Source organism: Eurosta solidaginis, chromosome 2 (assembly GCF_040869045.1).
Source record: "Eurosta solidaginis isolate ZX-2024a chromosome 2, ASM4086904v1, whole genome shotgun sequence".
Lineage (NCBI taxonomy): Eukaryota > Metazoa > Arthropoda > Insecta > Diptera > Tephritidae > Eurosta > Eurosta solidaginis.
Genome location: NC_090320.1, coordinates 120008152 through 120030904, shown reverse-complemented (window position 1 = coordinate 120030904; position 22753 = coordinate 120008152). Strand labels below are relative to the sequence as shown.

The 22753-nt window shown below is 35.3% G+C and overlaps 1 protein-coding gene and 1 pseudogene across 1 annotated transcript in view; both read right to left on the bottom strand.

The window, feature by feature from the left end:
• The window catches only part of STUB1 (STIP1 homology and U-box containing protein 1), a 402469-nt gene that overhangs the window by 20602 nt on the left and 359114 nt on the right, over positions 1–22753 (bottom strand). The gene's annotated exons all lie outside the window — the stretch shown is intronic.
• On the bottom strand, positions 6472–8370 carry LOC137239485 (putative nuclease HARBI1; annotated as a pseudogene).

The following is a 22753-nucleotide window of genomic DNA, read 5'->3' as shown; positions in this document are numbered from 1 at the left end:
AATAAACATTCGTTTTAAGATGCGGATATGACAGCATTATGCTTGGAAGCGAAAATGCGTACGTTGCTTAACGCATACAAAGCAGCAAAAGACAACAACCGCAGAACTGGCGCTACTCCATGCTTTACTCCATATATGGAAATTATGGACGAGATATTTGGGAAAAGCCCAATAATTTCTAATACCCACACCGTCCACATTGGTTGCAGACCGGTTGAAAAACTGTAACTACCACTATCATCAACGTGTCAGTCGTCGGTAGTTTCACCATCGCCCCCCTCATCAACGCCAGCAGTACTGACAGTGTTGGTGCTATCGCCATCACCTTCTCCATTAGAAATACTATCACCAACATAAACAGCTTCACCAATAATGCCATCACCAACGCAAACACCTTCACCGGTCATGCCATCATCAACGCAAACACCTCCAACAATCGCATCGCCATCGCCAGTGCCATCTGCGTCAGTTAATACATCATCACACAAAAAGCGTTCCGCACGGGAGCTGTACTATGAAAAAAAATTTGAGCTGAAGAAAAAAATGGCAGAAGAAAAAGTGAAATCGCGAGACGAATCCCTGCAGTACTTCAAAGAGTTGGTGAGGGAAAAATTTGAAAAGGATACGCAGATGGAGCAGGGGAAAATGGAAATTAATGGAAAAATGGGTGAATAAGTGAGAATTTTTACCATTATTTCTAATTTCGGTTATTTCATTTCTTTCGATTTGTATTCGAATTTATAAAGAAATTTGTGTGATAGGTTTGACACGACTTTGTTCCGAATCAAAATCGGTTATCGTAATAACATGTAGAAATACGTAATAAAGTCGATTTAAACTTAAGCTCACGATCTTATGCAGAATTTGTATTCGAAATACGCATCTTCAGTAAAATTTAAAAATAAGTCACTAAGAATTTTTAGATTATTTCTGAGTATACAGTTTTTTCAGCTGAGTTGAGTATATTCTTTTGAAGTTGTTCTCTTTATAGGGAAGAAATTGCTCCAGCTGAGTGGACAAAAAAGGTGTCAAAAACAGTAGACTTTTTTTGCATCAGGACTAACAATTTGTCATACTTAAATTCAATAAATAAATACAAAACTGCAAACTCAAAAGAATTATAAAAACTCTTAGTAACAAATTTTAAATTTAACTGAGGATTCGTGTTTAGAATTCGAATTTTGCGTAAGATCCATGAGCTTTCATTTATATCCATTTTATGTGTTTGGACATGTTTTTATAAAAAAGTAAAATTAGGTGAAAACCGCAAAAGTCATCCGTTTAAAAAAACTCTTAACTTTAATTTTTGCAAATTTTTTGAAAACGTTTTTCATTGCTTGGTTTTGAAATTTTCACCTATATTCGCTTTTTCTCATATCGGCAAACAATTTTCAAATCAAACATTATTTATTAAATTTGAACTTTACTGAAAAAATCGATTTTCGATAGGTCAGATGGGACTAATTAATAGTTAAGGAATATTAACTTGAATGGATTAACTTAACTTTCTGGTTAATTATTGAGCTCAAGGCCGCAAGGATAAATAAAACACCATGTATTTTGTGGTATTATAATTTATATAATTGGTCGATATTTCGGTTTCAATCTGAAACCATCATCAGGACTAAAAAAACAAAATATAATAACAAACATTAGGCAAACATAAAAATAGCAGGTGGATATTTTGCATATGGACATATTTCATAAACAAACACAACTTACACAAATCAATGTACTTGATCGACTGATCATATGTTCGAACAGATGAATGAACAAAGACAAAACAGGAGAAAAACAAAAATTTTGTTAAAGCATGTACAGTCAAGTATAAACAAAATTAACAATATATGTAACAACAAACAATAAGAACAAATTTCCAAATCATCTTCTTGCTATTTTGTTGTTGTCGCCAAATATGTGGGTAGCGGGATATTCGCCGTCGTTTAATGACCACTGCTCAACTCACATTGTATGTTGTTTTTGTTTCAGCACTAAATTTCGATAGACGTGCGCACAGCCTTCTGTGTCAGATTTATAATTCATTCGCTTCTCATTAGGGGTGTTCATAATATGTAGCATTTCTAAAATAAATCGCTTCTTATAAAATTTTTCCTTGTCCAGAATGACGACATTTTCAAAATCAGGGAAATGTCCAGTATCATTGCAATGGGATGACAAGGCCGTCTTATTGTCCGAGACATTGTTCCTTAACTTGATGTTAGACCTGGTCCGGAAATCCTTGTCTTTAATTTTTGTTTAGTTGTCCCAACATATACCTTTTTGCATACGTTGGACCCGTCGCCATTGCATGGAATTTGGTAGATTATGTCGGATCTCTCATATTTCGGGATTCGGTCTTTCGTATTGCTGTAAATTTGTCTCAGTGTGTTGCTATATGAGAAAGAGATTTGATACTTTTCCCGGTCGTATAAATTAGATCTTTTTATCCTCTCTGCTATTCCTGGAATATATGTGACAGATTTGTATATTTTTGCATTTCTATTCGGATTAGATTGTTAACTAGCTCTCTAGGAAATTCATTTTGTTCCAGGGTTGCCTTGATGATAGCAATGTTTTTCTCGTGATATGTTTTATCGCTTATTTTAAGTACTTTCGATAACAAATTCTTCGCGGTGTTCAAAAAGGTTCTTTTTTCGTGCTTCGAGTTGTAGGTAATTAGCCTTCCGGACGCTGCACAGTGTTTCGTGTAGAACAAGCTAGCTGGACAAAAACAAAGTTCTTATTCCAAGAAAAGTGTAATGAGATATGAAAGAAAACAAACAAAATAACGGGGTTTTTGCTTTTTTTTTGATATTTTTGCTCATATATATTGAGTAATTGAAGTAAGAAGGCAGGAGTGCCCGTAAAATGCATTGATTAATTTGCAAAATTCTTGTTGAATATTAAGCTTCATATTTCTTTTAAGTGAACACTTTTATATAACTTTTTTGATGGATTCTAAGCTCGAAGGTAAGCTAATTTTTTAATAGTAATTCTTTCGCACTTAGAGTATTTTAAATATATTTAACATTCCGTTATTAAGAAGAAAAGGTATTTTTTCTCTATATTTTTAACTTTAGGGACAAAAAAGTTACATACATCCGGGCTAAATTTTACATATGTTATAGTCGGAAGTATTCTCTAATAGTAGAAAGAAAAAACCATTGCAAATTCTTTGCACATCTATTTTTAATTTTTTTTTTTGTTATCCCTACATATAAAATAGGATGTATGTACGTACAAGCTCCGACGAGATATTTGAACCTTTAAAGCTGATCTACAAACGGCAAAACCAATTCCCAGGTACAGGGAACAAACACGTAACCATAAAATACACAAAAATAAACGCGCAAGGTCAACAAGAGCACACCAAAAGCAAAAAGGCGAAGATCACTGACTTCAACCTGCCACAACCTACCGCACCAGTCACCAAGGCATAAAAACAGGTACATAAAAAGCAATCCTAATGCAGGTATAACCACACAGGAACTCTACACAAAACAACCCCATTTGGTAGCATCTATGCCAATACCTGAATGTAATATAAATACTGCACAACTGATAACAAATCAGAACGATCAACGACACTTAAGATGGCAGCACAACAATCATCAACTATTCACCCTGTCGGAAAATCAACAACACAAAACAGTTTAGTTATAACCGTACCAAGAACGGAGTTTTTTGACATTTGGGTTCAATATTCGAAGGAAACCAGATATAAAGAATTATTGAGTTTTCTTGTACTTAAGTACGATTTAAGCGAAGCAGCCGAGTATTCGATAAAAAGTTTAAGCTTACAAATATCGGCATATTCGTCGAAGCAGGATCAAAAGTGGAACACTTCTGGAAGACATAAGGAGCAATTTTTGAATAAAAACTCGGAGTGGCTTTCGGGTCCAGATTTCACATTTACAATAACGGTGGATTCAAAGTTGCCATCAGACCAACCAACCACTTCTTCAGGTAACCCCGGCCCCGGAAGACGAAAGAAGGACTTTTTGTTAGCTGCAGTGAAAAAACCAAACGGCGTCGAGTGGATGACCTCTTGCAATATAGATCCTGGTGAGTTACTTTATGCGGCAGAAGTATCAACGCGTATGTCCGGCAACAGAAATGTTGCTAACATTATAAAAAATCACAGGAAACTACTCAAATATCTGGCAAAAAGATGACATGTGAGCCAGATGCAAGATGCTTGAGCAATGTAGAAGCTTTAGCATACTACGTAGATAGCAAATCAACGACTCATGGGTACAAAAAGACTCGGAAGTGGAGCATGAAGGCAGGCCATAAGGTTTATCCATCATTTTATAGTCTAAGAAAAGCTAAGGCAGATTGCTATCCAAATGAAATTGATGTGGGTGAAACACGTGCGGAAATTAAAGTCCAGTCCGATAAAACTGTTGAACGTTTAGTTTTAGCAAATCAAGAAGTTTTTGTTAGTTTATTACCTACAAATTTGACGTATACTTTAATCAGCAAGTGGGGTTGCGATGGAAGCTCTGGCCATAGCACATATAAGCAAAAGTTTACATGCAGTTCTGACACTGATGAGTTTTTGTTTATATTTTCTTTCGTTCGTTTTAAATTACAGGATGAAAAAGGTAACATTGTTTGGCAGAATCCTCGACCTTCTTCTACCATGTATTGTCGTCCAATTAAATTTATTTTTTCTAAAGAAACAAAAGATTTTATTGTTTTTGAAACGAAAAAAGTTTTAGAGGAGATAAATGCGTTGTTGCCAACAAAGTACATGCTCGAAGAATACGAAGTTTCCGTAAATCACAATATGCTTCTAACAATGATTGACGGAAAAGTTTGCAATGCTTTGACTGAAACTTCTTCCGCACAAAAGTGTTATATTTGTGGTGCTACTTCAAAATATATGAATAATGAGTTACGGGACTTTACGCCTAACCGAGATAATCTCCTTCGCGCATTAGCATCTGGGTACAATATAAATATCCAAAGATTTGAAAAATGTGCGGTCGAGACTAAAAAACTATACATAGATCACTATCCATGGTTTAATATGCCTGTTACAGTTCATAAAATCTTAGTGCATAGTACTGATATTATAAAATCAGCAATTTTACCTCAACTTTCTGAGGAAGCACAGGAAGCTCGTAACAAAGATTTGAGACGATTTGGGGATGTTAACACACAAAAGCAGTCGCGTGAAGCGACGAATAGGGAACTTATGAATATGTTGCTTAGTTAACAGTTTTAGGGAGATACCTAAGAAAAAATTTAAAAGTCTGACTTCAGAAGTCTTAAATTTACTGTCCCCCAATAATGTTGAGGAGTCAATAAATACCCCAGTTGTTTCAAGCTTTCACAATAGTGTTGCTGATGCTCATGACTACTCCACAAGTGACTCATCGAATGAAAGTGATGATAGCGAATAATAACATAATTATAAAAGATAACCTATCCTATAACTTTTTGTTGGATCAGTTTTTATTTAATTTAAATCTATTTTCTTTTCTACTTTGTATGATACTTTACTTTTAAGTTTTTGTAATAAGTAATTTTCACATAATTAGTTTAATTATTTACATTGTTATTATTATTATTGTAATTCACTTTTACATTCTTGACTGGTACTATAAAATAATTTTGTAAAAATTGTAGTGCCAGGATAAATACTCAAATAAATACAAAATATGTACGTACTTTTTGGACAATCCTTACAATTTTCGCTTTCGCAAATTTATTTTAACTAATTTCCCATAAGAAAATTTGTCACGATCTATAACAAAACCTAAATTATATTTAAAAAAATGTTTGAAAAATTCGACGAATTTTCATAAAAAAATTAAATTTTTTTTTCCGAATTTTTATAATTTTTTAGAGTATTGAGATTTGTAGACCATTCAATTTAAGTACAATAAAGTAATATTCTTAAGTCCTTTAAATTTTGTTGGATCTATGTCACTTATTCACATGAGTTACTGTATATGAAATAAGAAAATATGCATATGAAGTAAAATTTTGGAAAAAAAATAAAAAAAAGAACATATGGCTGAAAAAAATGACGTAGTTGTAATAAATGACTGCATATGAAACGGAAAATCTCATAAAATAATTTTGTCCAGCAAGCTTGTTCTACACGAAACACTGTTCGCTGTAGGCTTCTTATACCAGTCAATAAATAACTTGTTATCCTTTCTGATTATCAGATTGAATGGATTAACTTTAATAAATATATATAAAATGTTTTAGAGTTCTGACTCTTTTTAATTTAGGGTGCGATATATACTGAAAATCGAATGATTGAAGATTTCAACTCAGTTAGTCTAAGATTGTAAGACCTACACATAATCTTCGACACTTTACAGCCACGCGCATCTCAGCACAGTGTGCCACAGACCTTTCTCCTTCCACTACTTTGGAACCGCCATTTGAGCACCCTTGCGCCAACCGTCCACCTCTATTGTGGCCTTAAGATCTCCCTCGAAGCGCAGATAGGGAACCAGGTAGTCTGTTCGTCTTGTGGTTGATGACGCTATACTACTATGGCCGTATGGTCGGCGCTCAAGCTGCCCCGAGGCACCGAGCCTGGTTGGAATGTAAATGCTATGAGAAAGAGAGGGCGATAAGCCCCACGTACACCCCAGCATTCTTTTACATGCACAAAAAGCCGTTGAGGCTTTCTCACTGCTCTCCTCCACGTTGACCGTCCATGACAGCTTACTGTCTAGGATGATTCCTAGATATTTTGTGCAAGGTTTCTATTGTAGGGTCACCCCTCCTAACTTAGGCCTGGTCCAATTTGAGATCTTGTACCTCTTTGTAAACAAGACCATATCCGTCTTCTTCTCGTTAGCTTTCAACCAGAAATTAGATACCCAGGTATGAATATCCCGATCCATCAAAGAGCTAATCGTTGGAAGGCACTTTCCACTTATGACAATTCCAACGCCATCTGCGTTTTCCGTTAGTTTTACGAGTCCCTCATCGAATCGCATAAAGCACCTTGGTAATGAGGGAAATTTTCTGGCATCCCGTTATACTTACAAGCATTGGTCGAAGGAAAATGAACGTGTTATCTTCAGATTTTTATAATAATTTATTCTTCCAAGTCAAAAGGTTATTTTACATTAAATTGTGTTGCCTTAAATAATTAAAAAGATTTTCCCTTCTATCTAAGTTGGAATTGGAATTCGACTCCTCTATTTCCTCTTCAATCTCAAAGGAAACTGCATCGTCCATTTCATTTTCTTCAGCGTCACACAAATCGTCATGGGTGATGCAAATATTATGCAAAACACACGCACTGACAACGATGTTGGTAATAGTCTGTAAATATGTTTGCTCCTTTAAAAAGTCCAAACATATTTTCAACAACCATTCGCGTTGAAGAATGGATTTCGTTAAATTTTCGCTGACTTTGAGTCAAATTTCCGTAGTCTTTATATGGAGACACCAACCAATTCGTCGTCGGATAAGCCGAGTCCCCAATTATAAAATATGAACCTGCAAACATTTGTTCGTGTAGTCTGTCGGCATCGTTAAAGAGTTTGGATTTTTCAAAACTCTGTAGTCATGAAGTGACCCAGGCTCGCCACAGGTTACATCAATAAACTTTTTATCGGCATCCACTACAGCTTGCAGCACTATACTATAGGTTTTTTACGATTGAAGTACATTTCTTTTTGATCCTTCGGGCCTTTAATACCAATGTGCGTACAGTCTATAGCTCCAAAAACACCAGGGATACGTTGTTTTTGGTAAAACTTTTCAGTCTTTTTTTGTAGCTGAATGCCTTCTGGCCACTTGATATATTCATCACTAATAGATACCAAATAGCGAGAAACGCGTTGGACAACGGACCACGCGCTTGATGTGGCTACACCAAACAAATTCCCTAGTTGGCGAAATGTCACGCTGTTGCTAATATACCATATATACATGTAAATGGATTTCTTGGGTGTGATACGTTATCTTCCAACACCAGACTGGTCAGCAACAAAAGAAGATGTGGAATACCTCGCTAGAGAAATCAAATATTTTTTTAGTTTATAAATGTATCTACTAATTAAAAAAGCTTTTGTTATTACTGGTAAGATACACCACTGTTTCACGCTTGAATCTCATGTGCGCTTTGAAGTCCATCCCGCTCATCGCATCAAGCGTGCCTTCGAAGTTGTTACACCTCTCATGCTGTTCATTTTCGCTTTCCGAATCTTCAGAGGATGAACTGGAGTTAGCATATACGTCCTCCAATATTTCGTTCACCACTTCGCATACATCATTTTGCTGGCCAACGGGAAGGGAAACAAACTAGACAATAAATAAACACTCTTTATTTAATATTTACAATTAAATACAAATATTTACCAATGAATCGACAGGATTACTCATTTTTTCCGTTTTTCTTTTAAAATTTTCACAAACACAACATTTATTTTGACACCTGACACCAGTGCTGTGAAGCAACATAATAAAATTGTTTAGCTAGTTGGAGCGCATGATTCAATCACAAGAGGTTTGCTCGACAGACACATTTTTTGACAATTGCAGCCATTTTGCTCCCAAATCGAATTGATATCCGTTAACTGTGTCGTTTCTTTGCGATTTTTCGAAAAATATTAGTAGTAGAAATAGGAAGCAATCAGTTTACAAATACCCGATAAGTACTGAACTGCATGATTCCTTAGAACATTTATGTTAATTTTATGATGAATTTATTAACTATGCCATGATCTATTAGTGTGGCTGAGCATAGGTTTTATGAAAAGTACGGACACCAAATGGTGCACTTTCGTAAACCTATGAACATACGAAATCTAAACCAATTCAAAATTCATTGTTTAACGTCAAAAACTCGACTAGTAAATCTATTCACGTAAAAATGACATTAGTAAATAATGAAGATGCCATAACGAAATGTACTCATTGAGCATGTTAACTTATTCATTCCGTATGTTCGGAACATTCGTCCCCATTTAAGAATTTGGGGAATCGGTTTATATTTTGAATATTATGTATATTCGGACCTCGTCAGATAGTATCAAACGAACGTGTTCCGAATATTTTAAATTAACGGTTTATCCCTAACACTTCCATGAATACTTCACGTAAAGGAGCTTTCCGAAATTTCAGAATAAAAAGGTTTATACTCCCTAAAAGCTGAATTCTTCTGTCAAAATCAAGACCGGAACATAAAGTTCGAAGACAATAAGCCATTTTCTTTTATTTTTTTTTTTGTCAGACCATGTCGGCTGCCTTTTCAATATCGTCCTACCTCAAAATATTTTTCAAAAACTTCCCATTTCATGATTTGTCACAAAAATGCCCTATATTAGAATTAGATTGAAGAACGCCTCAGAATGCTTTTCATTAACTCCCTCTTATGTCAAAATGCATTGAACTTATGCTCATATAGGGAGTTTTTGAAACAAATTTTGATATAGTGTATTTTTTAATAAAATTCTAAACCAACATAGCTCTTTATCAATTCACGAAATATTCAGTAGAAAGTGAATTATTTCTTCCAAAATCTGTTGGCATTACAAATTTATTATCAGTACTAATATACTACTAAAGGTACCTTTCTACTACAATTTTCGCTAAAGGGGATTGAATTATTACCCGTTTTCCTTAATTCGTAAACGCAACCCGTCCAGATTTTTAAATTTGGGAGTGTCAAAGCTCTGCCGTCATTGAAGAAGAAACCTCTAGTAATTGAATCATGGTTGGAGCGTTTTTTTCGAGCTCGCGTAATAAAATAAACCCCTATAGATGTATGCTTTTCCCTGTCTCGATTCTCTCTAGAGACTGCTTACACTCTAACACGCATTTAAATGCTGTGCTGTGCGAGATTATTGGCTTAATTGCTGCTTGACTGTCAATATAAAAGATAACACGGTTGCAGTTTAAGCTATTATCTTCCAGGATTTCTACTGCTTTGGTTGCGGCTAATATTTCCGCTTGGAAAACGCTACAGTAACCCGGCAGCCTGTAGGATCTGTTTATTTCCGGATCAGCACAGTATACCGCTAACCCTACTCCTTCCACTACTTTAGAACCAACTGTGTACACATGTATCGCCTCGTCCGCCATTTGAACACCCTTGCGCCAATCATCCACCTCAGGTAGTATGTTCGTCTTGTGATTGATGACGCTATACTACTATGGCCGTATGGTCGGCGCTCCAGCTGCCCCGAGGCACAAAGCCTGGTTGCAGTTGTTAACGCATTCCATTTCAAGACACCCGGTCCCCGTAGGACATGATTTTTGATTTCGATGAAATTTTAATATGTTTTTCTTTGGTCAAAATAATGAAACACGTGTTTTTTTTTTTGCCCCAAAAAAATTTTTTATCGGATTTATCGGCAATTGAATTCCATAAAATGCAATCGGTATTTTATTCACCTATTTTTTCAACTGTCAATAACTTTGTCAAAAACTAACCGATTCTCATAATTTTTTCTTTGAAATGTTCGCCATTATATTTAATTTTATATAAGTTTATAAACAATAGCATATAGTTAAAAACAAATGTTGTTTAGTATTTAGTAAAAATTTATGACTTTTTTCAAAAATTAATTTCTCAAAAAAGGTTATCGTTTTTTTGCTTAAACTTTTCTATATTGAGTGAAGAGTTCATATTTCAACTTGGCTAAATGCCTATTAGCCAAAACTTGTTGTTTTCGAGATATGAATTTTTGAATATTAAACATTTTTTCCCCCATTTATTGATGCAATGCATTACAGCGTACAATAACCTTGTCAAAAATCAACCGATTCTCATGATTTTTTTTTAAATGTTCGTTATTATTTTTAATTTTATATAAATTTATAAACAATTGCATATAGTTAAAAAAAATTATTTTTTAGTGTTTAGTAAAAATTTATGACTTTTTTTTTTAAATTAATATTTCAAAAAAACCGTTATTGTTTTTTGTTTAAACTTTTTCTATATCGAGTGAGCAGTTTATATTTCAACTTGGGTAAATATCCATTAGCCAAAGCTCGTTGTTTTCGAATTATGAATTTTTGAATATTTTTTCGCCATATATTGATGCAATACATACATATCAGCATACAAGGCGATCAATGCCAAATGCTTAAAATTAATTAAAATATCACATTTATTATAGAACACATTCACTTGTTATTATTTTTCAGAATATGGAAAAATATTTCACTAAACCTCCAATACCGTCACAAGAGCCTTTGTCATGTCCTGTTACAAAATCACTGTAATTCCGCGGAAAAGATAGGCGTTCCGTATAACGACTACTGCAGAAGCTGCAAAGATCCAAATGCCAAGGAGACAGTAGAACGCTTTATGTGTAAATGTCCAGATATAGCTAGTGCCCGACTAAGGTTCCTTGGAACCCCGTTTCTAGAAGATCTCAGAGAACTATCTGTGATAGCACTCCGGAATATTCTTAATTTTATCAACAACTCTGGCTGGTTGTAACACATTGACCGTAACATTCCGTAGGTTTTAGACGAGTTATATGGCATCAAAACGGATTTAAATAGCTACTTGGGCGACCAGGGTCGCATCCATTTCACTTACCTACCTACCTAAATATAATAAGGAACATTACAAAGAAAAAATCATGAGAATCGGTTAATTTTTGGCAAAGTTATTGACAGTTGAAAAAATAGGTGAATAAAATATAGATTGCATTTTATGGAATTCAATTTCCGATAAATCCGAAAAAAATTTTTTTTCAGGCAAAAAAAAAGCACGTGTTTCATTATTTTGACCAAAGAACAACATATTAAAATTTCATCGAAATCAAAAATCTTGTACTGCGCGGTCCGGGTGTCTTGAAATGGAATGAGCCCATGTAAGTTCAGGAAAAAATGTCTTTGCCTATTGCAAAAAATCCCTCCAATGTTTATCTTCTGAGAAAGATTGTTTGAGTGTTTATTTCACATATTTTGCTTAGGTTAGGTTAGGTTGAACTGGCCGGTCCATGAGGACCTCACATAGACTGAATGAGTCCGTAGTGTTACCAGAAATTTTGTTTTAAAGACCAAACTGAAAAACCCTATCATAGACCAAGACCTATGTTATAAAATAACCCCACCCTCTTGGCAAATACTAGAGGCTTCCTAGGACTTAAGCAACTTGCTGCTTCTAGATATGACATCTGTATCACTCCTAATAGCTGGAGTCTTATCCTGGCAAGCGCAGGGCACGTGCACAGAACATGCCCGATCGTTTCCTCCTCCAACCCGTACTTCCTTCATCTGCTATCACTGACCAAGCCCATGTAACGCCTGAAGGCAGTGTCCAGTCAAAATACCCGTCATAAGTCTATAGTCCTCTCTTTTTAATGATAGAAGCAACTTTGTTAGTCTAAGGTTGTAAGACCTACACATAATCTTCGACACTTTACAGCCCGTCGCTTGAACCCACGCCTTTCCCGCTTGGTGGATCATGTGCGCGTCTCGCCTTAGCTTAATCTCGCCCAGTCTAATTGGGACTTATACGGAGCAAGCTTCAAGGGATGCGCCCTTTTTAGCTATTTCATCCGCTTTTTCATTCCCATATACGCTGGGACCCAATATAGATATATGCTCCTCCCTGTCCCGATTTTCTCCAGAGACTGCTTGCAATCTAACACGCACTTAGTTGCTGTTCTATGCTAGATTATTGCCTTAATTGGTGCTTAACTGTCGATATAAATGTTAACACGGTTGCAGCTTAAGCTATTCTCTTCCAGTGTTTCTATTGCATTGGTTACGGCTAATATTTCCGCCTGAATAACGCTACAGTAATCCGCCAGCCTGTAGGATCTGTTTATTTCCGGATCAGCACAGCATACCGCAGACCTTACTCCTTCCACTACTTTGGAACCATCTGTGTACACATGTATCGCCTCGTCCGCCATTTGAGCACCCTTCCGCCAACCGTCCAGCTCTATTGTGGCCTTAAGATCTCCCTCGAAGCACAGATAGGGAATAGGGTAGTATGTTCGTCTTGTGATTGATGACGCTATACTATGGCCGTATGGTCGGCGCTCAAGCTGTCCCGAGGCACCGAGCCTGGTTGCAGTTGTTAACGTTATGTTCTTTGCTACCAGGTCTACAGGTGGAATGTGCAGAATGACATACAGTGCAGCCGTCGGGGTTGTTTCAGGGCTCCCGCAATGCTAAGCATTGATAGTCTGCATCGTTAACTTCGCCGATTTTAGAATTACACTGCTTATTATTTGTCAATCCCAATATATTTTAAATATTTCACGCATAAACGTACCAAGGAGGAGGAATTTAATAGTTTCCATAGTACCAATTTTTTTCCTTGATATTAATTGCTGAAAATTTGCAGAATGTTCATGTATGCACTGAAAGAAAAAGACTGATAAAATCAACCGAAATTTGACCCGCATTTCAACGGATATTTCTGTCATTTTTTATCCATCGCAACAAAATGTTGAATCAACTGCGGACAAATCGTTGATTCGTAATTGACCGTTTTAGTAGTCAAATAAACAAAAAAAGTTGTTTCATTATACTTTACCCATAGTTTTGTTAACCTTTGTGTCAATATTAAATTTTACAACGCCTGCCATGCCCATAAAAATAGTACAAATAATAATTATTATTTTTTAATTATAGCTATTGAATACTTGCAGGAATCCAAGAAGTTTCAATTTTCCATAGTTATTAGAAAAGTTTTCATACGTATTTGAAATATGAAAAACATACCCGGGTATGTCGTATTGACATAAAAGTTAAATTAACAATTATTACTGTCGCTCTAAGAATACCAATCAAAACTGTTAATATTGTAACGAATTTACTTGCAAATCCTCTTATTTGCAACCCTCTGCTAAGTTCGGATCACTAAACTGTTGAATAAATAACTCTAATATTGAATAATGGAAAAATGGCCTTTATTAAAGTACTTCACAATAACACTTATACTTTGCAACGAATAGCTTGCTTAATAACCAAACTGATTGATAGCTCAAATGAAACTGATTTCTCGCCTCTACTGTCGCGCCTTTTATACTTTTTGATTTCTCATTGCATACTTTTAGGCTTTTCCATTCCAGAACTTACTAGTTAGTTATCAGCTACAAAATCGCCAGCCACAACTACGTTTATAACTTTTCATTTGAGTAATACTTGCACACATTATTGCCCTCTCTTGTGAGAAATTCACATAAGATATATGCATGTGTTTGTGCATTGATTCTCCGCTGCTCGTATACGTACACGGTACATATGTGTAGACGCAATTATTGTTTCGTTTATGTAGATACATAGATACATAATGATTGATCTATGGATGTGCATGATATCACTGTTTAGCATCGGCTTAGAGATAGCAGCACCCCTTAGTTTTGCTAATATTCGTAACAGTATGTATATCCTCAACATAAGTATGAGGAGTGTATGCCCCTAGAACCTACTAAAGGATTTTGCATCACTGATTTAGCTTATTCTTTCAGCCAATCGCAATATAAAATTCTTTAAAAAATGGGCACTTTTTTGGGTAATTTGCTTTTTTAACAACTTCTGGACAATTTGAAAACATGTTCGCCTTACGTTATTTTCTTTGAATTCATTGTTCGTTATTAATTTTTTGAAAATGTTTTAAAAAAATATTATTGGCCTTTAATCTTTAAAATTTATTAAACTTTTTTTTTTGAGCACGAGGCCTTATCCAAATAAAAACGCAGTATAAATATTTTATATTTGTATTTTTATTTTATATTCGATATTTCGACTTCAGTCTGAAGTCATCATCAGGACTGAGAAACAAAACAAAAACAAAAACAAAAATTATAACATTTTCAAAAATCAAGCATAAAACGACTATCACTTACACAATTGAGTATGTTATACAGACTAACCATATGTGCGAAAATTAAGATTGTTGGAGACAAATAATCATACAAAAATATAAACAATATTTCAAAGCACCGTAAATGTAAACAAAATTTTTGCAAAAACAAAAGTACATGGAGTGGCTAAAAGTACGACATACAAGCATACATATGTATATCATCTGATTTTCCTATTGTTGTGGGAGAGATCTTCCTACCGCGCCTTGTTGTTGCCTTAAAACTAAGTTCCGATACACATGTGCGCAGTGGTCAGTGTCCGCTTTAAAATTCATCCTAGTACTATTAGGGGTGTTCGCTATATGAAGCATTTCCAAAGTAAATCTTTTATTATAATTTCTCTCCTCCTGTAAAATAGTTACATTATCGAAGTCTGGATAATGCCCCGTATCTTTACAATGGGCTGACAAGGCCGTCTTATTTTCTGAATAATTGTCTCTTAACTTAATATTAGATCTGTGAGCGGAAATCCTTGTCTTGAGTTTTAATTTTGTTGTCCACACATATACCTTGTCGCATACGTGGGACCCGTCACCATTACACTGAATTCTATAAACAACGTCGGATTTCTCATGCTTTGGTATTTTATCTTTTGTACTGCTGTAGACCTTTCTAAAAGTGTGATTATATGTCGATGCTATTTGGTATCAGAGAAAAGGAGAGAACCCAAATTACTCAGTCTCTGGAGTTGAATCATTCTACTCAATTTTTTCGAAGTGAGGATATGTTAGTAAAAAAAATCCCGGAATGTATCAAAAATACACAAATTTAAAAGTACGAAGAACTGGTAATGAAACAAAGAGAAAAGTTAAATATTAGGGTGATACCTGAATGGTTTCAAAATAAAACATCTTTAGAAATACCAAATGACATTCAGAGGCTTTTATCCTTAGGCCCTAAGTATGCTCTTCCAATCCAAAGTAAGGAGTTTCCTCTTTTCCAACTTATTACAGACGGGGAGAATATTATACATACTTTAGAAGATAAGGAGGAACAGGAAATGGAAAGAAGCAATTTTACAAAGCTCATACACGATCATCTTAATGAGAATACCTTGTCAGCGCGAGATAAATTTATACCAAATTCCCTACATTCCACAAGAAAGTTTCTTAAAAGAAATAAAGATATTTTAATACTTACTGCCGATAAGGGTAATGTAACAGTAGCGATGTGTAAATCTGAATACCACAGAAAAATGCAAACAATAGTTAATAATATTTCAACCTCTAGAGTTTTGAAGCGTGATCCTACTAGCAAACTCCAAGAAAAGAATAACGAGTTAGTCCAAAAAATGTTCAATCTGAATATAATTGATTTAAGGAAAAAGAATCATCTGGTCTGCAACGTATATATGGTTTGCCAAAAATCCATAAAGAAGGGGTACTTCTCCGACCGATTTGCTCGTCCATAAACTCGCCGTCCTACAATTTATGCAAATATGTAGTAAACATACTTAAGAATATAAAAAACACCTCCAAGTATAACGTTAAAGACTCAATTGAGTTTAGGAACAAAATAAAATATACATTTATTCATGATGATGAGACTTTAGTGTCATTTAATGTGGTTTCTTTATATCCGAGCATTCCAGTAGAATTGGCCTTAGAGATAATTTCCTCTAAGTGGAATGATATAAAAGAACATACACGTATACCAAAGGAACTATTTATAACAATTATCAAGTTTTGCATTAAAGAGAACCGATATTGCAAATACAATGATAAAATATATGAACAGCGTTCAGGGATACCCATGGAATCGCCAGCAGCACCTGTCGTAGCGGATATAGTAATGGAGGAACTATTATCCAAATTCGTAATGGAATCCATCAACAAACCCCGCTTACTAACTAAGTACGTGGATGACTTGTTTGCGGTTGTTAAAACAGGGGAGGTGGAAAATATGCTTAAGCATCTTAATAGCTGCAACAAATCAATAAAATGCACAATAGAATTAGAAAAGGATGGAAAAATACCATTCTTGGATACACTTGTTATAAGGAAGAATAACAAGCTGCTTATTGACTGGTATAAAAAGCCAGCCGCATCAGGTAGACTCATAAACTTTAACTCAAAACACGAAAATAGAACTATTATAAATACGGTGAGTAACTTCTCTCAATAAGTGACATGATTTTTCACAAGAAGAATATCGAAATTATCAAAGAAACTCTGAGAAATAATGAATTCCCCATAAAGATAACACTGGACCACGAATTTCAACTTTTTCTCTTTACCAGAAACGCCATTATGAAATTCATATGTAAAATCACCCCCTGATTTCGAAAATTGCGTTCATTTTTGATTCTATGGTACCGTTTTTGAGATATTTGCAATTTACCGTTATTCGAAAAAACCAAAAAGATGCCTCCCTTTAATTACGTATATTTCACGAATGGGTAAAGCAATTGCAAAAACGTTTAAAGAATCGGAAAGACGATAAAATTTGATATAAACACATCATACATTATTTTTTGCTCAACGAGATATTTTTCGAGATATTAGCTTATCATTTCATATTTTTGTTTTTTTATGAAAAAGTATGAAAAAATTACTTTTTGCGAGGGCAGCACTCCAAAACGACAACTTTTTATACAGATATTTTTTCTTTACGTAAAGCTCTGTTTAATTAGAAAAAAGATAAGCTATCATCGAAGAAAATCGATACAAAACTACGTAAGTTATAAGCGATCAAATAAAAATACCCAGGTTGCGCAACTTCAATGTATGTATACATACATATATTAAAGGTATAAAGTGCAAATGGGATATTATCCTGATAAACGAATAACACCATAACAATGATAATACTTTTTCTTTAAATAAATCAAATAGTACTTTTAATACTCGAATTGTTTTATAGTAGGTAGAGTGGTTGCATCGAAAAGAAAAGTGGTTGGATTCGAAACCTGCTGTAGGCATGTAGTTATAAACATGTATTTCCGTCACTTATGGGTAAGTATGCAAGTATATTTTCAAAATTATAAGACACAGAAAATTTTTAAAGCCTACATCTAAAGCAGGCAGTATTTTACTTTTCCCAGCTTCGTATAAAAAGGAACCTTTCTGTCTAGGTAAGATTTGATTTTTTCAATTTTATTTTTGTTCCGAGTATAAATATGAGTTAATGCGCCTTGAAACCTCAAAACATCTGCAAGGCTCGCCGGAGATAGTTCAGTTCATAAGTCAAATTTCAAAACCGTGGTTTATTAAAAAAAATAAAATGAGTAAAAGGACGCGAGAATTTGTGTGTAATAACGATCCAGATATGTTCTGTTTCATGTGTGGCCAATATACTATCATAAGGCGACGACGAGTGTTCTCAGATCATATGAAAATTTTATACTCCAAGTATTTTGGCATTGAGCCTAAAAATGCTGAAAAACCATGGACACCGAACACTTTGTGTACATCGTGTCGAGTAGAACTGATTCAGTCGGAATCAGGACAACAAATAAAATTTGATACAGCAATGATATGGAGAGAACCTACTTGCCATTCAATAGAGTGTTATATTTGTCAAACAAAAGTACTTGGCGTTGGAAGATCAAGAAGAGTAACCTATGCCAGCGTACCTACAGTGACATTACCAGTACTACATTCAACGGCAATTGCGGATCCAGTTCCATTGTCAACAGTAATATCTGAGTGCGGGGAATCAAGTTGTACTGAATTTCGCATGGGAAACGAGAGAAACGTTCTGTCACAAGCACAAACAAAAAATTGACGCCGCCTTGTTCGGACGTGTTCTCAATTTGCTCCGTATATTTATCTAACTTAATGAGTTTGTAGTGTTTAAATCGTGTTAATGCACATTTGTCTTTTGGATAATCGTTACCATGATAAAACAATAAGGCTGGTATTTCAATACGAATAAATCAATATATCTTTAAATATTCCGAATACCGTGCATTGAAGTTAAATTACCAAAAAGTGTAGCTAACAGGCTGACATGCCGTGCAGTTGCGGACATAAGGTGAATCGTGGGAAGCCGACGGTGCAGTGCAGTCTGTGTAAAGAGATTTTTCACCTTGAGTGTGTTGGTTTGTTGCAGAGTGACCTGGACTTTTTGCTGGCTTCTGACAAACCTTTTTTTTGTAAAGCTTGCTCTGCTGAGAGGCGCTTATCTATGCACCAACAACCTCTGTCTGTTCTACCATCTGTTAATAATAATTGTGATGAAAGTGTTAGTGCAAACAAAAACAATCATCAATTAGCACTGCTAGCCGATGAACTTGCTGAAGTGAGACGCGAAAATGCTCGCATTCTGTCGAGTGTCAATGCACTTCATGACGAAAATAAATGTTTAATGCAGAAATCGGATGATCTTACTGCTGAAATTTGTGTTCTGCGCTCTAAGTTGGAGAATAAAGACTCTGTTCTCTCAGCAATAACTTCTTAAATTAAAAATCTAAGTAACATTGTGGGTAAATTGTTAATACAGCCCATAATCAATGATTCTGCTACTGAGAAAGCTGTGAGTGTCAAACCAACCAATTCAAGCACAACAAAGAATGTGCAATTAAGAGAATTGGAATTAAATTTAAACAAAAACAACAACAGAACAAGTCATAATGCTGGTTTGCCTTCTCCCTCTGCAAATGCTGTACCTGCAGCTATATCCAATGCTGCGTTGGAAGGCTCTGCTACGACTACGCCTACGCCTCGCATACATGCAAACAAAAATGCAAAAGGCAAATCAAGTGAAGCTACTATCCCTAGCTTTGCCGCGGTCGCTGCGCCTCGCGATGCTGGGTTTAATCAATCTTCTGAGCGCCAAGTACCCCAGTGGGAAATCGTTGCGAAAAATAATCGCAGAAAGCGAAATAAGCCCATTGTTGTGGGTAATTCAAATAATAATGAATTAAAAGTTGTTCCCGTTTTTAAATATCTGCATATATCGTCATTCACGCCAAGTGTTAAGGAAGCTGATATCTTGGCCTATGTCTCAAGTCGTGCTAAAATTGAGACTAATTTATTAATCTGTCATACTCTGGTGAAGAAAGATATTTCCCTTGACAAAGTTAGTAAAGTTAACTTCAAACTGGGTGTTTCTGAATGTTCCGTTGACAAGGTGCTTGATCCAGCTATATGGCCTGAATTTGTGAAAATTCGTCCATTCCGTTTTTTTCAACAAGAAGGTGCATCGCTCCAGCAGCGATAACTAATCCCGTTAATGTAACTGGTCCCAAGAAGTTGAAAATATATTTTCAAAACGTTTCGGGGTTGAGAACTAAGTCTAGGCTGCTATTCGCATTGAGCTCAAACCTAGATTATGATATTTTCGTACTCGTTGAAACTTGGCTAAACGAGAGCTTTTACGACAGTGAATATTTTGATACTAATCTCTACAATGTGTTTCGGAAGGACCGTGATTATACTAAAACTGGTCATAGTAGAGGTGGAGGTGTTTTATTCGCAGTCAAAAGAAAATACCGCTCCTCACTGGTTATGTTAGACAATAATGATACACTTTGGATCAGCTATGTGTGTCAGTCAAAGGCGTTTCAAATATCACTATTTGTGCTTCGTACATACCTCCTTCTAGTGATGATGTGCTTTATAGAGCACATGTAGATAATATTCGGGACATTGCATTTAATCTTCATGATCATTACTGTATTTGTGTTCTTGGTGACTTCAATCTGGGAAATATTGATTGGTCCTATATTGATGATTGTAATCAGCTTTTTGCTAATAAAGTCAACAGCATATCCGAAATTTATTTGATAGATGATCTAATGAGTTGCGGTCTTACTCAAATAGATAGCTTTTCTAATCAGCTATCTCGTATCTTAGACTTAATTTTTGTTAATGATAACGTAAATAATGCAATTTCTGAGTGCCTTGATCCTCTTTCCACTCCTGGTATTCACCATGTACCGTTAATTCTAAAGATAGAATTCTATGAGTTTAGTTCTATTTGCGCCGTTGATGAATCTATCAGTTATCGCTTTAGAAATATGGATGCTTATATGGTAAATTTTGCAGTTGATTCCATTGACTGGATTATATTATTTTCCCATGTTGAAGTCTCCAACTGTTATGAAATTTTAAAGCATAAGATTAAGGAAATTTGCAAAGCACATATCCCTGTTCTTAAAAAATACAGATACAAAGTTCCTTGGCACACCAAAGAGCTGTTAAAACTTAAAAATTTGAGAAATAAATATTTCGAGAAGTTCAAGCTGTCAAATTCTGTGACTCATAAAGAGATATATTTACGTTATTAAAAGCAATTTAATTTTTTGAACAAGGATCTTAAGCGTAGTTATATTGGTAAGTTTGAATCGCATATAAAATATAGTTCTAGCTCATTTTGGAGGTATGTCAACTCCAGAAAATCTTGCTCAAGTATTCCGTCTGTGGTTTATCTCAATGATGCTCAAGTCCAGTCTACTGCTGAGGCTGCTAATCTCTTTGCCCAGTTCTTTAAGTCTAATTTCGAAGCTGACACTGACGTGAATGCGGAGTGTTTCGCGAACATTGGTTCCCCAGTAAATCTTGGATCATTAACTTTAACGCTTGATGATGTTGAAGAAGGGATCCGACAGCTGAATACATCTACAAATACTGATGTTGATGGGTTGTCATCATATCTTTTTAAAAGTTGTTCTGCATTCGCTGCCCCTCTGCTGCTTCTGTTCAATAAATCACTAGAGCGGGGTCAGTTCATTGATGCCTGGAAGGTAGGCTCTATTAATCCAGTATTTAAAAGTGGCAACAAGAATAATATTGCCAATTATAGACCAATCGCTAAGATATCCTCCGTATCAAAATTATTTGAGACTATTGTAAAAAATAAGATTTATTTTGCAGTAAATAGGTTTATCTCCATTGAACAGCATGGTTTCGTAAAAGGTCGTTCAACGGTCACAAATCTGGCAGTGTTTTCGGAATATTGTATCTCAGCGTTTCAAAACCGACTTCAAGTTGATACTGTATACACAGACTTTTCAAAAGCTTTTGACAAAGTAAGTCACAAAATTTTAATATTGAAACTTAGAGCTCTAGGATTTCACTCCACCCTTTTAAATTGGTTTGAATCCTATCTCTCGTGTAGTAACTTTAAGGTCGTTGTTGATGGGTTCTCATCGGATTCGTTCATTGCGACGTCTGGGGTTCCTCAGGGTAGCATATTGGGTCCACTCCTTTTCATTATCTTCATAAATGATATATCCAGTTGTTTCAAGTGCCCTAATTTTCTTTTATATGCTGATGATTTAAAGTTGTATTCGTCAATTACAAGTAAGGAGGACGTGTCGAATCTCCAATCTGATTTAGATAATGTCGCGATTTGGTGTAAACGAAATAAACTAAATTTAAATATTAAAAAATGTTCACATGTCTCCTACTCTAAGTCTCGCTGTCTTCTGCCTACATCTTACAATATTGATGGGCTTCCACTATCCACTTTAAGCGAAATTATCGATCTAGGTGTTGTATTCGATTCCAAATTTCTGTTTCACAGACATTTGAGCTACGTAATTGCAAAGGCATATTCAACACTTGCATTCATTAGACGTTTTGGCTCTGACTTTTCTGATCCCTACACTTTAAAATTGCTGTACACCTCGCTTGTACGTTCCAAATTAGAATACGCTGTTTTTATCTGGAGAACATACTATGTTTGTCATATTAAGAGGCTTGAGCGAGTTCAAAAAGTGTTTGTCCACTTTGCGTTGCGGTCATTAAACTTCAGAGACCCGATTCCCCCTTATAGGAGTCGTTGTTTGCTTATTAGCTTAAAGTCCTTAGATACTAGACGGTCCATTCTGTCCCTCACTTTTGTGTTCGACTTAATAAGTGGATTAATTGACTGTCCCTTCTTGCTTGAGAGAATACGTTTTAATAACCCGCAGAGGAGTTTACGGAATCACGATATTTTCTGGTTGGACTTTGTTAGAACTAATTACGCAACTAATG